This window comes from Erythrolamprus reginae, chromosome 8, assembly GCF_031021105.1.
Source record: "Erythrolamprus reginae isolate rEryReg1 chromosome 8, rEryReg1.hap1, whole genome shotgun sequence".
Taxonomy (NCBI): domain Eukaryota; kingdom Metazoa; phylum Chordata; class Lepidosauria; order Squamata; family Dipsadidae; genus Erythrolamprus; species Erythrolamprus reginae.
Window position 1 is genome coordinate 45,344,747 of NC_091957.1, and position 10,756 is coordinate 45,355,502.

The 10,756-nt window shown below is 44.3% G+C and overlaps 1 long non-coding RNA gene across 2 annotated transcripts in view; it reads right to left on the reverse strand.

The window, feature by feature from the left end:
* Positions 1-430: 430 nt before the first annotated feature.
* LOC139171528 (uncharacterized) overlaps positions 431-10,756 on the reverse strand; it is a 16,413-nt gene continuing 6,087 nt past the window's right edge. The window contains exons 2-3 of one of the 2 annotated variants that reach the window (XR_011559763.1): positions 3,847-4,018; positions 431-2,269 (exon numbers count right to left, since the gene is read on the reverse strand). This is a non-coding gene — a long non-coding RNA (uncharacterized lncRNA). Of the gene's footprint in view, positions 2,270-3,846; positions 4,248-10,756 lie in introns of those variants that run through there. The other variant, XR_011559762.1, reaches the window with a different exon arrangement.

Consider the following 10,756-nt stretch of genomic DNA (forward strand, 5'->3'; position numbering starts at 1 on the left):
CATATTGTGTGAATGTGGAAACACACAAGCTCAGCCCATCTGCTGGTATGTCAGGTGCTACCAGAAAGATGGGATGAAGGAGGAGGAGAGGAAGAGAAGGAAGAGGAAGAAGAGGAGAAGGAGGAGGAAATGTCTTCAGAAAGGGGAGTAGGAGGAGGAGGAGAAAGAGAAGGAGGAGGAGGAGGTGGTGAAGGAGGAGAAGGAGAAGAAGAAGGAGGAGGAGGAGGAGGAGGAGGAGGAGAAGAAGGAGAAGAAGAAGAAGAAGAAGAAGAAGAAGAAGAAGAAGAAGAAGAAGAAGAAGAAGAAGAAGAAGAAGAAGAAGAAATAATGGTAGTAGTAGTGGAAGAGGAGGAGAGAAGGAGGGGAGGGAGAGGAAGAGGGGACAGGAAATAAACTCTTTTATGACTGCAATGCAAACATAACCCCAAAGTTTCATTTCTTTCATATCTCTTTATTACAAAGCTATATTTACATAGAACAAACCTTTTACAGATACACATACATAAACTGGTAACCCAATTACCAACAAGGGTTGAAGCAAGTAGGCATCCCTGGCTGGTATAAATTAGTGTTCTTTACACACACACACACAAAAAAGCCACCTGAAGAAAGAAAAGTTACACAATGGGAGCTGCCCCCACCCCCCAGGCTTCTGCACAGCCCCTCCCCATGGCCCAATAAACACACACGCACCCCCACCTCATACACACAAGTGCAAAACGAGAAGAGCACAGGTAACTCTTTTACAACCCCGAGGATTTTGTTTTGCAAGTGCGAAAAGCCCGAGCAGAGGTCTTTGGTGAGAAGGTTTCCTCCGATCCAAAACGCAACGGCGACAATACTATTTATAGTGTTTCATGCATCGAAAGAACTTTCGCAGCTGCTTCGGTCACATTTACGACAACTCCCCTGTAAGGTAGGCCCATGCAATTTGCCCATCTGGGCAAGAGAGGAGAAAAGAGCAGGTCTCGGAAAAGCCCCTGAGCGAAAGGACCCGGTCTGCAAAGCTAGCTTGTCCAGTCTTGTCTATTCCTTCGGACTCTCGAAGGTTGGGGCTTCGTCCTCCTGCCCATTGAAGCAGCTGCCACTTTTAAACAGGCAAGAGATCGTATCCCGGCTCAGGATGGAGGGCAGAGAAGACCGTAGAAACGGGGGCCCATCTTGGTTGGGCCAAACTGAGTTTGGGAAGGGGCAGTGGTGGAGAAAGGCACAAGGATGGTCTTATGCAGGGAGATGATTAGGAAGTGGCACGTGGTTTTTTAAAAAACGAGACGCCGGGCAGGAAAACGTCCCATGGAAAGTAGGTGCAGACTGCAGCAACCCAACTTGGTCTATCTCCTTTCCCACCCACCACCAACCCCCTTGCCGGTCAGTCTCCTGGATCTACATTAAGTCTCACAGGGCGGTGTGTGTGTGGCAGAATTGTAGCAGCTCAGCGTTAAGTCTCAAAAGGGGGGAAAGCTGTAGCTACGTTTTGTGCAGTTGTGGCCATGCTGTGACAGTTGTGGCAACGCTGTGACAGTTGTGGCAACGCTGAGACGGGAGGAATGCAAAAGGGGGTGGGGCTGGGGGGGCTGGGAGGGGTGGCTGATGATTTATGAAAAGTGCTTTTCACTGGCCAAAGGACCTTAGATTCCATGGGGCACCGCTGGTGGAGGGAGGCCTTGTAACCAGTTGGGGGGTGACTTGAGGCTGCTTAACTTCTGTGGCAAAGAGACAGACAGCCCCATGCTACGCCTTCCTTCCTTCCTTCCTTCCTTCCTTCTTTCCTTCCTTCCTTCTCCTTCCTTCCTTCTGTCCTTCCTTCCTTCCTTCTTTCCTTCCTTCCTTCCTTTCCTTCCTTCTTTCCTTCCTTCTCCTTCCTTCCTTCCTTTCCTTCCTTCCTTCTTTCCTTCCTTCCCTATCCTTCCTTCCTTTCATTCTTTCCCTTCCTTCCTTCCTTCCTTTCCTTCCTTCCTTCCTTCCTTCCTTTCTTTCTTTCCTTCCTTCCATCTCTACCCTCCCCACCTCCTGGGTCCTCCTCGCATCCTTTGAAGCTTTGCCTGTCGGCGGGAAGAGAGAGTCACCAGCTTGGGGCAGGAGGCACCATGAGACAATAGAAGGCGGAAATGCTGGACTCAAAGGTCTCCCTCCCTCCCACTCGGAGGAGCTTTCCGGGGCAGACAGCTCTGGCTTCAAACTCCGCCATGGATGGAAGCCCTTTACAAGCAAAGTTGATCAAGCGGAGAGGACGACAACAGGGTGGGTCATTCCCAGGCAGTCCTTGATCCTGTAAAGATCAAAAGAAAGAGCAAGTTAAGACTCCCAAGTCGTCCTGGAAGCATCTGGCCACCATCTTCATCACACCACACTGTTTGGAGAAGGCACAACAGTCATAAATTGTAGCCACAACATCCCTCTTTTCTCCACGGATGTGCAGAAATAAAGACCGAGAATGATCTCCTTGGAATCCGAGAGGTTTCAGCCAAAGCGTCGAATAGTCCTCGCTCGAGATCAGCGAATGACTTCAAGAGATCTTACAACTTAATTTTAATTAATTTAATTTAATTTACCGTATTTTTCAGAGTACAAGATGCACCTTTTTCCTCCCTAAAAGAGGCTGAAAATTCAAGGGCGTCTTATACTCTGAATATAGCTTTTTTTCCAATCTTCCCCCCCCCCCGGCCCTAACTAGGTGCTAACGATCTTCCCAGCTCTTACCTTGTAGGTTCTTTCATTGTTTCTTTCTGCAAATAATGTTTTCTAAGCCCTAAGTCTTTGCAGGGTTTTTTCCCTTGCTCTAACTTGCTCCAAATGTTTCTTTCCAGCCCTAACCAGGTGCTAATGATGTTCCCAGCTGTTACCCGCTTGCAAGCTCTTTCATTGTTACTCTTTGCAAAGAATGTTTTCCAAGCCCTAAGTCTTTGTAGTTTTTTTTCATTGCTCTACTTGCTCCGAATGTTTCTTGCCAGCCCTAAGCAGTTACTAATGATGTTCCCAGCTCTTACTGGCTTGCAAGCTCTTTCATTGTTACTCTCTCTGAATAAGTTTTTATTAAGCCCTAACCAGGGGATAAAATAATGGGCTGACGCTGACCAGACTAAGGATGAATATCTGATAAGCAAATTCTTTTTCCTATTATCCTCCCTCAAAACTAAGGTGCATCTTATACTCTGGTGCATCTTATACTCTGAATAATACAATAGTTTTATTTGTATTAGAAAGTGTATGGTATAAAATAAATATATAAATATAAAATAATACGGTAGTTTTATTTGTGTTAGAAAGTATGACACAGGTGCCATACTGTTCCTATATCATGCGTTGATGTGTTCGTAAAAAACAAAATTAAAAATTAAAAAACCTATTTTAAAAAAAGAAAGAAAAGAAAGGAAGGATGGAAGAAGGGAAGAAAGAAAGAAAGAAGGAAGGAAGGAAGGAAAGAAAGAAAAAAAGAAAGAAGGAAGGAAAGAAAGAAAGAAAGAAAGAAGGAAGGAAGGAAGGAAGGAAAGAAAGAAAAGAAAGAAGGAAGGAAGGAAAGAAGGAAGGAAGGAAAGAAAGAAAAAAGAAAGAGAAAGAAAGAAAGAAAGAAAGAAAGAAAGAAAGAAAGAAAGAAAGAAAGAAAGAAAGAAAGAAAGAAAACATATCTGGGACAACCATGATGATGGAGAATCTCTGTAGATATTTCCATGGAGAATGTTTAGCAAATGGCAACCCTATGGAATTGCCTTAGTAAAGGCACCCTCTGGGGTATTTCTTGACTTTCCTTCTTCACCTACAACCCCAGGATTCCTTGATGGTCTTCTATCCACTCATTATGGTGTCCACCCCCCCTCTCCCATCACCCGTCTCCCGGCTTCTCTCTACCTGTGCTAGAAAGGCATGGGTCCTTTATGTGAAAGACGAGGACGAGGACGGCGATACCTCCGCCAGCCATTATGCCGGTGCCCCCCAGCACTCCGGATCACTTTGGGGTGGACCACGCTCACCGTGTCTCCTTCCACGAGTTCCTTCCCCTCATTTGCTTGAGAAACTGGACCTGCAGGAAGACAATGAGGCGATCATGGGAATGGTTTCTTCACCAGGGAATTGGTCGATTTAATCTCCCTCAAATTTTACAATTCCAGGCAGTGTTCCCTCTAATTTTTTGGGGGGGTGGGCGGAAAAGTATAGTGTCTGAGTGGCAGTCCCTTTGGGACTGGGCGGCACAGAAATAATAAATAAATAAATAAATAAATAAGCAAATAAATAAACAAACAAACAAACAAACCTATTTTGCCTCAGAGAATTTCAAAATAAAATACTGTACTGTGTGTCTATAACAGTGAGCTCATAATAGGGCAACTCTATCAATATCAAAATGCCACTTAAATAGTTGAGCTAGTTTCAAACTAGATTTTGATTTTCTTTCTCTCTTCCTTACTCCCATTCTTTTTCTTTCTCTTTTCCTTCCTCTCTTTTTTCTATCTGTTTCTCTCTCTTCCTCTCTCTCTCCTTCCCTCTCACTCTTTCCCTCTTGGCTTCTGGGCAGGTTTGGAAAACTCTGAGTTGATGATGATTTTTAAGTGAGCGATTGCTCACTGCTCAGCTTAGAGGGAACTATGATTCCAGGTATTGTTCAAGACCCGTCTTTACTGGTGAATCAGTCAATTTAGTCTCCCTCAAGTTCTAGAATTCCAGGTTTTGTTCAAGACAGTCTTCACTGGGAAATCAGTCAATTTAGTCAATTGGTCAATCGGTCAATTTTGTTCAAGATCCGTCTTTATTGGGGAAATCGGTCAATTTAATATCCTTCAAATTCTAGAATTCCAGGTTTCGTTCAAGACCGTCTTCACTGGGAGATTGGTCAATTTAGACGGTCAATTTAGTCAATTGGTCAATTTTGTTCAAGAGCAGTCTTTACCACGGAATTGGTCAATTTAGTCTCCCTCAAATTCTAGAATTCCAGGTTTTGTTCAAGACCATCTTCACTGGGAGATCGGTCAATTTATTCAATTTAGTCAGCCAATTTAGTCAATTGGTCAATTTTGTTCAAGATCCGTCTTTACCGGGGAATTGGTCAATTTAGTCTCCCCCAAATTCTAGAATCCCAGGTTTTGTTCAAGACCATCTTTACTGGGAAATCGGTCAATTTAGTCAATTGGTCAGTCGGTCAATTTTGTTCAAGATCCGTCTTTAATGGGGAATCGGTCAATATAATCTCCCTCAAATTCTAGAATTCCAGGTTTCGTTCAAGACCATCTTCACTGGGGAATCGTCAATTTAGTCAATTTAATCAGTCAACTTAGTCAATCAGTCAATTTTGTTCAAGACCCATCTTTACCGGGGAATCGGTCAATTTGGGTTCTAGAAGTCCAGGTTTTGTTCAAGACCATCGTCACATGATTGCAAGTCTATAGCAGAAGATCTTGGAACCCAACTCATTTGTGTACGCAGTTAGCTTTCATTTCATACGCAACCATACCGTCAATGCTAAACAGATGGCGGTTTTATGGAAGAGGTTAACCCAATTTGTACATTGCTTTGTTCCATAACTACAAATAGTTGACAGATGAGACCATGTATTGGAGGCGCCATCGTAGGCAGCAGAAGTTGCATTTTACTTTGATATCAAGGTCTCGCAAGGACTTCTGGCGTCCAAGCACTAATCATAGCCCTCCTGACAGTTTCGAACATCTGTGTGACCTCTAATGGCCATAATAATAAATTTAATGTGCCTGCATAGGCCAACGTTGACGCTACATCTAGTCATCCCGTATTCAATCTCCCAAAAGGGTCTGCCAAAAAAGATCACTTTTTGAAGTTAAGGGGAAACACGGAGGCATGTGGGCATTAGGGCAGTGCTACTCTATTTTTTTTTAAAAAATAATATATTTAAAAACCACAAGTAACAGGCAACAAACAAACCAGGCTACAACCGAAGCCACGGAAAACAAGCTAATGCCAGGAAGACACTGCCTTCCGTCCAAAACTAGGCTTAACGTCCTTCTCATATATCTTTAATCTTTAACTCTATATTGTCTGGTATAACAGTAACTGAGTTGGAAGTCCTCAAGGTGCTTTTTCCAAGAGGCAACTGGACTTTCTGGGGTTTTTTTCTTTGAAGACATTTCGCTTCTCATCCAAAAAGCTTCTCCAGTTCTTTTACTTTGAGGACATAGAAATCTAGAAAATGGATGGCAGAAAAAGACCTCGTGGTCCATCTAGCCTGCCCTTATACTATTTCCTGTATTTTATCTTAGGATGGATATATGTTTATCCCAGGCATGTTTAAATTCAGTTACGGTGGATTTACAAATCACATCGGCTGGAAGTTTGTTCCAAACATCTACTACTTTTTCAGTAAAATAATATTGTCTCACGTTGCTTCTGATCTTTCCCCTAACTAACTTCAGATTGTGCCCCCTTGTTCTTGCGTTCACTTTCCTATTAAAAACAGTTCCCTCCTGAACCTTATTTAATCCACAGTAACTGAATGCAAACATGCCTGGAATAAATATACTGTATATCCATCCTAAGATAAAATACAGGAAATAGTATAAGGACAGACTAGATGGACCATGAGGTCTTTTTCTTTAAATGTTTCGATCATGTCCCCCCTTCGTGAGTTCATGAAGTCTTTCCTGATACGGTTTATGCTTAAGACCTTCCACCATTGTTGTAGCCCTTCTTTGGACCCGTTCAATTTGATCCACATCTTTTTGTAGGTGAGGTCTCCAGAACTGGACACAGTATTCCAAATGGGGTCTCACCAGTTCTCTATACAACGGGATCACAATCTCCCTCTTCCTGCTTGTTATACCTCTAGCTATGCAGCCAAGCATCCTACTTGCTTTCCCTACCGCCTGACTGCACTGTTCACCCACACTGTTCTTGAACCCAAGGCCGGCTCTTCCTCCAGTCCATTTTGAGACCAACCTTCCAACCAGTAGTCATGGCAGAAGGCCCAACCCTCAGGGCTCTGCTTCCTGAATTGTCCCCAACCGGACCAATTCAGCAATGAAGTGTTTCCTGGATGTTATTTAGTCTGGATCTGACCATAGCTTTCAGCTTCGGCCCTTCGACCGCTGGGTTTCCCTCGGCTCGCCTGGGATGGGCCATCTCTGGCAAAAGCTCCCGAAGTGCCAACATTTGCTGTTGATTCAACTTCATAAATATACTGGGCCTTTTTCGGAGGTCAAGGTCTTTACAATCCCCAGCGATAAACAGATAAATATGGGGGAGGGGGGAAGGGAACAAAGGCCAGGCTACTCAGAAAAAATACACAGGTTTGCACCAGATTAAAAAAAAAGAACGTTCTTCAAACTGGAACTGCAGGCTTGCTGGAGAACAAGTCTTTCAATTCCCAATCAGTGGGATATACTAGCAATAGCATTTAGACTTATACACCACTTCATGGTGCTTTTACAGCCCTCTCTAAGTGTTGTGGTTAGCTCTGGCCCAGCTCCTGGCCCAAGGACTGTGGATGTGGGGGAGACATCCACATGCTGCAGGCCTGTTTTGCCCCTGGTGGAATCTGCTGATGAAGGCTCCTCTGACCAAGAAGACATGAGTGACAGGGAGGAGGAGAGTGGGGCAGACAGCTCAGAAGGAGATCAATTATCTAGCTCCTCCTTGGATTCAGAACAAGAGTTAATGATACAGCCATGCGGAGAGCGATGCATAGGCAACAACAACTGAGAGATTATTATCAAAGAAAATGAGGCCACCTGTGGTTGGGTGGGGCTGTGGTAATTAGTGAGGCTGCTATAAATAGCAGCCTGTGGATTTGGCCATTGTGGAGGATTATCTGATCGTTGTGTTTCCTGACTGCTTTACTGACTTTGACTTTTTGTGTGCTGATTTTTCTCCGCTTTGAAACTAAACCAGAGCAAAGTGTGTTTCACTTTGTGAAAGAAGAAGGACTGTGAATTGCCTCACAGCTGCAAGCTAAGTATCACAGAACTGATAAGGGACTTGTACCAATTACCAGCTTCTTTGGAGACGAGTGCTCTTTGCTATACCAGAAGAGGGCTTGGTTTAAGTGAATTTTCGTTATAAAGAACATTGTTTTGAATTTTCAAACGTGTGTGTGTCTGAAATTTGTACCTGTGAATTTTTGGGAGGATTCTACCAGAGAGCCCGACAGAACACTAAGCATTTTACAGAGTCCGGTGCTTTGGAGAATAGTTTGACTCCTTCTTTGTGGCAGCCCTGGTCATGTCTCCCCTGGTCCTTCTTTTCATTAAACTAGCCATGCCCAGATCCTGCAACCGTTCTTCATATGTTTTAGGCTCCAGTCCCCTAGTCATCTTCGTCACTCTTCTCTGCACGTTTTCTAGAGTCTCAACATCCTTTTTGCATCGTGGCGACCAAAACTGAATGCAGTATTCCAAGTGTAGCCTAACCAAAGCCTTATAAAGTGGTATTAGCCCTTCACGTGATTAAGGATCAGACTAAGGTACAATGATACCTCTACTTAAGAACTTAATTCGTTCCGTTACCAGGTTCTTAAGTAGAAGCAATTTTTCCCATAGGAATCAATGGGAAAAGAAAATTATCCATGCAAACTCATTAGAAAAGAAATAAAAACTTGGAATTTGGTTGGGAGGAGGAAGAAGAAGAGGAGGAGGACAGTTGCTGCTGGAGGAAGAAGGTGAGATGAGGGGAATTAAAAAAAATCCAAAACTTTAAGGCTTAGCTTTAAAAAAAAAAAGAGGGACTCTGAGGCAGCACCCAGAGAAAGGAAAATGCTCCGTTCGCTCTGGGCTGCCCAGAGTGAATGGAGCATTTCTTTTCTCTGGGTGCTGGCAGAGGTTTATTCCCTCTCCAAGTGCCCAGAGAAAGGAAAACGCTTTGTTCATTCTGGGCTGCCCAGAGTGAACGGAGCGTTTCTTTTCTCTGGGCGCTGGCAGAGTTTTATTCCCTCTCCAAGTGCCCAGAGAAAGGAAAATGCTTTGTTCGTTCTGGGCTGCCCAGAGTGAACGGAGCGTTTCTTTTCTCTGGGCGCTGGCAGAGGTTTATTCCCTCTCCAAACGCCCAGAGAAAGGAAAATGCTTCGTTTGCTCTGGACTATCAAAGCCTCCTTAAGCACCACCAAAAGGCTCCTCTGGCAGCCCAGAAAAGCCCGAGATGGCCAGGATTAAAGGGGGAATGGCAAAAAAACCGCCCAGGCCATCATGCCGCCCTCAAATTTCCTGGGAAATTTTTCTGGGCTCGGGTTCTTAAGTAGAAAATGGTTCTTAAGTAGAGGCAAAAAAATATTGAACACCCGGTTCTTATCTAGAAAAGTTCTTAAGTAGAGGCGTTCTTAAGTAGAGATACCATTGTACTAGAGAAGGAAGGACAATAAAAAAAACTATTAAGTATTCAATAAATAGTGCATAAATTTACTAGCCCCCACTGAGTGTGTGTGTCCCCCGCCCCCCCCCCATGGGGGCAGCAGCCCATTACTCACAGACCCCAAAAATCATTCCCAGTAACAGCTATGCTGGCATGAATGTGCTGTCTTGTGGTGGAGATGGCACTTTGGTTGCCTCGGCTTCTCTGACCTCGCAGCCTTGACAGGATGGGGTTTGTTCCTGGCATGAAAAGCGCTTTTGTCCAGGCTGTTATTGGTGGTAGGGGGGGAGAAGAGGAAGAGAATCAAGTTCCTGTCAACAGAGGCCGATGGGCAAGACCCGTTTGCGGCAAACATCCACCTGACACGCAGCCCCACTCAACATGTTGCTGACAGCATCATTAGAGGCTCTTTTTAAAATTATAATGTTAAAAAAACGAAGGTTTGGAAGGAGCAATCTCAGCTGAACCAGGGATGGAGGAAACGAGAAGGATAACAATGCAACGATAGTTCATATTGAATGAATGGTTTTTGATATTCAGTTTTTATACCGTTTTTATACTAACTACAGTGGTACCTCTACTTAAAAACGCCTCTACTTAAGAACTTTTCTAGATAAGAACCGGGTGTTCAAGATTTTTTTGCCTCTTCCTAAGAACCATTTTCTACTTAAGAACCCAAGCCCAGAAAAATTTCCCAAGAAATTTGAGAGCGGCACAAAGGCCCGGCCAGTTTCCTGCCATTCCCCCTTTAATCCCGGCCATCTTGGGCTTTTCTGGGCTGCCAGAGGAGCCTTTCGGTGGCGCTTAAGGAGGCTTTGGCAGTCCAGAGCGAATGAAGCATTTTCCTTTCTCTGGGTGCTTGGATAGGGAATGAACCTCTGGCAGCACTCAGAGAAAAGAAACGCTCCCTTCGCTCTGGGCAGTGACTGTCTTCCTCCTCTTCCTCCTCCTCCTCTTCCTTCTCCTCCTCCTCCTCCTCCTCCTCCCACCCAAATTCCGAGCTTTTATTTCTTTCCTAATGGGTTTGCACACATTATTTGCTTTTACATAGATTCCTATGGGAAAACTTGCTTCTACTTACAAACTTTTCTACTTAAGAACCGGTTCACGGAACGAATTAAGTCCTTAAGTAGAGGTACCACTGTATTTATATTAGTTTGTATTTTGTACTCTGTTTTATTGTTGACATGTTGTGAGCTGCCCCAAGTCCACGGAGAGGGGAGGCATACAAATCCAATTAATAAATTAATATATAAATGTCCTTTCTATCTCTCTCTTTCCCAACCTTTCTGGCACAAGTCCCAGGGATGGCACACGCGTGTCACGTCAGCCTCATTACATAACGTTGTGCCATTTGTGCAATGCTGTGAGATGTGGTGGGACATCGCTCGCCCTTCCTCGCCTCCTGCAGACGCCTGTGCCCTGATTCACTCCGTTCAAATGTGCATCATGTGCA